The 3,744-nt window shown below is 42.1% G+C and overlaps 1 pseudogene; it reads left to right on the plus strand.

Annotated features, from left to right (window-relative positions):
• Positions 1 to 2,472: 2,472 nt before the first annotated feature.
• On the plus strand, positions 2,473 to 3,659 carry LOC106147364 (annotated as a pseudogene).
• The last annotated feature ends 85 nt before the right edge of the window (positions 3,660 to 3,744 follow it).

A 3,744-nucleotide genomic window follows, 5' to 3' on the forward strand; every position in this document is an offset into this window, starting at 1 on the left:
GCTGAGCTAAATCCCCAGCCCCGACACTCTAGTATTAAGGAGTACATGTAGTGTCCAGAACATGCTTTATTACCATTCTCTTTTTCTTTTTCTTTTTTTTTTTGGACCAGGAATTGAACTCACGAACTTGTGCTTGCCAGGCAGGCACTTGTACCACTGAGCTATATCCCTGGCCTGATTTAATACCATTCTCAAATAAAATAAATTGACACTTCTTGAAGAACGGCTGATTTCAAGCTTGAGGTGGAAAAACCATAAATTTAGCTTGAAACAACTTATTATTCTAAGATGATATAAACAGGTGTTTAAAGAATGACTGGGACATGTCATTAAGACATGGGGCCAGCTTAAAAGGGCTTCCATAGCTGGGCATCGCAGCACATACCTCTAGGAGGCCGAGGCAGGAGGACTGTACGTTTGAGCCCAGTCTGGTCAATTTAGCAAGAACCTGCCTCAAAAAAATTTTTTTAAAAGATTAGGGATGCAGCTCAGCATAAAGGCCCTGGGTTCAATCCCCAGGCCCCTCCACCAACCCCCTGCAATGGGATTTCCACAAGCTAAAACTGGGAAAATGTCACCATCAAAATAAGTTCTCACAGGGGCTGGGGATTTAGCTCAGAAGCACAGCGCCTGCCTGGCAAGCGCAAGGTCGTGAGTTTCATTCCCGGTACTGGAAACAAACAAACAAACAAACAAACAAAAAGTTCTCACAGCAACGGAGTATATGCTATTGAATAAAATAGGAATACAGGAGTCCAAACTGGTGTAAATAAATAAAAAATGAGAGAAGAGAGAGTGAGCCGGGCGTGGTGGTGCATGCCTGTAATCCCAGCACTCGGGAGGCTGAGGCAAGAGGATCATTTCAAGTTTGAGGCCAGCCTGGGCTACAAAATGAGCTCAAGGCCAGCCAGAACTGCATAGTGAGATGCTGTCTCAAAAAGCCAAAAAAAAAAAAAAAAGAGTGAGTCCTTATAGAATCCCAACTAATTAAATGTATTAGGAATGATGATTAGAAAAATCACCATTTGACAAGCAAAGAATTAACTGATTCAGGCAAAGATTATCAGTGCACACCAAAATTCAGGAATTAAAGTGTGATAAATAACTGGATATTCACAGAATGTTAAATTATTCACAAACATTTATTACACTGGGGGATAATAGTAACTTTACAGCTGGCAGATACCAGCTTAATCCACATTGATAGGGCAAGAGAGATTCCATTTTCTTTAACTCCATGTTAAGAGAAGTCACTTAAGTTCACTTAAGCTGTAGTTGGCCTCACTTTTTATCCCCTTCCTTTGGTTAGTTATCAACCCACTTAAAGGACAGCAGAGTCATAAAACGGGAACAGAACAAACAGGACAAATTTGGAAGTGGGCTAACCAACGGTCATTTGGAATCCGACTGACAGCTTCTGGGAAAGATAAACTTTGTGATAATCATGTGACATTCTTGTAAGATTCCCCAAAACGAGGTAATGGTTACTATGGAAACCTGAAAATGTACTTAAACTGCAGGTGAGACCCAGATCAGCTTGGACATCTTCTCTGGCTCCTGGTTAGAGACTGTCCGTCTGCCGGCTCAGTAAAGCTTTGTTCGTTCCTGCCGCTTTGGTTTTGTCTTTTGGTTTTCTTGCCTGTCTCGTTGGACTCACTTGCCGTGTCAGCATGACCAAAGCAGGGTGTGCCAGAGCTCGACACAGACCGGCTCAGGTGCACTTCCCAGCTCTGCCGACACTCATGACTGTGCGCCTTGAAATGGGCCACAGTGAAAGTTCTCACACCATGGGAATTGGCAGATGCTACCAACCGTGGCTTTGCCCCCAGAGGAGGCTCGGTGAATTAGGTAAACATTTGAGCACAACACTGAATCAAAGATTAGGACCAGTCAATGCCCCTTACATGTCTCCTGAAATTACATACCAAGAAGGACACAACATCACGTTTGTGGTATTTTTCCCCCAATACATAAACTCCATTTAATGAGAGAACAGCAGGGAAAAAATTAAACTGAGAGTCAGCCTAAGCATTGTTATTGGGCACTGCAGCCAGGCTGCTGTCCTTGTGCTCATGTCATCCCGGAACTTAATTTACTTACATCTGACTTTCATAAGTGCAAACATACTAATTCCATAAGATCTTCACACTACGTATACGAGTCATATGCTTGCATTAAGTGTCACTGCACCTCTAGCAATTTATGTCATTGTTCACATATCAAAAGAACTAAATTTGCTTTATAATAATATTCTGTTTGAAAGTTTCATTTAATTTAATTAAGGCTTGTAAGAGCACCCATAATAAATGGAAGCAAATAATTTATCTTCCTTAGCTTTTTTTTTTTTTTTTTTTTCTTTTTGAGATAGGGCCTTGCTATACAGGTCGGGCTGGCCTTGAGCTCATTTTGTAGTCCAGGCTGGTCTCAAACTTACAAAGATCCTTCTTCCTCAGCCTCCTGAGTGCTGGGGTTACAGGCGTGCGCCACACCTGGCTTCCTTAGCATTTTTAACTAGAAAAAAACTCAAGAACTCAAAGCTACTTCTTCAACAGATCATTGGAATGAACAGAGATTAATCACTACACCTGTTGTACAATAAATTATTTTCCTAGCGACATTTAGGGTGAATAAGTAGAAAGATGGGAGTATATCCTGTTAAATTCAATTATGTACAGACTACAAAGACGCTATGAGAAGAGGTCACGCTCTGCCTTTAATCTCTGAAGGAAACAAAATCAGTTTGACAACCTTTATCCGATCCAGGGAAGAGGGCAGTTTTTGCTAGAAAACAAATTATGATAAAATTTGGATATATATCATTCCCATAGTTTTGTTTAGCTACTGTTATTTTAACAGTGTTTACAGGATATCCTGCTACAGGATGAAACGCCCTGTGCAGACAGTTTATACATTTTTTTACTGAGGTCTGGTTTTGGTGCCAGCAGCTGAGGATACTGAAGAGCCTCGGCCGAGAAGACCCAGGTCAGGGTCCTCGCCCCACCCTCGCCCCCCCTTCCCGCCTTCCCGGGACCCTCAGGAGCCGTTGCCGAGCACAGACGTAATGGTTCTTCAAGTTTCCAATAAAAAATGACTCCACTAAAACTACTTTGCAAAAAATGGGAAAGAAACAAAATGGAAAAAGTAAAAAAGTTGAGGAAGCAGAGCCTGAAGAATTTGTGGCAGAAAAAGCACTGGACTGATGTGTGGGGAATGGGAGGGTGGAGTATTTTCTGAAGACGAAGGGATTTACAGATACTGACAGCACATGGGAATTGGAAGAAAATTTTGATTTTCCAGAGTTAATTGAAGATTTTGTAATTCTCAAAAAGCTGGTAAAGAAAAAGACGGTACAAAAAGAAAATCTTTATCTGACAGTGAATCTGATGATAGCAGATCAAAGAAAAAAAGATGCTGCTGACAAACCTAGAGGCTTTGCCAGAGGTCTCGATCCTGAACGAATGATTGGCACCCCGGATGGTAGCAGAGAATTGATGCTTCTCGTGAAACGGGAAAATTCTGACGAGCCTGACTCAGTGCTGGCAAAAGAGGCAAATATGAAATGTCCTCAGATTGTAAGTGCTTTCTGTGAAGACAGACTAACTTGGCGTTCTTGTCCAATAACTTACACCATATATATATATAGCTGGGCGTGGTGGCGCACTCCTGTGATCCCAGCACTCGGGAGGCTGAGGCAGGCAGATCATTGCAAGTTCGAGACCAGCCTGGGTTACAAAGTGAGCTCAA

This window comes from Chinchilla lanigera, unplaced genomic scaffold (assembly GCF_000276665.1).
Source record: "Chinchilla lanigera isolate Chin_1 unplaced genomic scaffold, ChiLan1.0 scaffold00146, whole genome shotgun sequence".
NCBI lineage: Eukaryota > Metazoa > Chordata > Mammalia > Rodentia > Chinchillidae > Chinchilla > Chinchilla lanigera.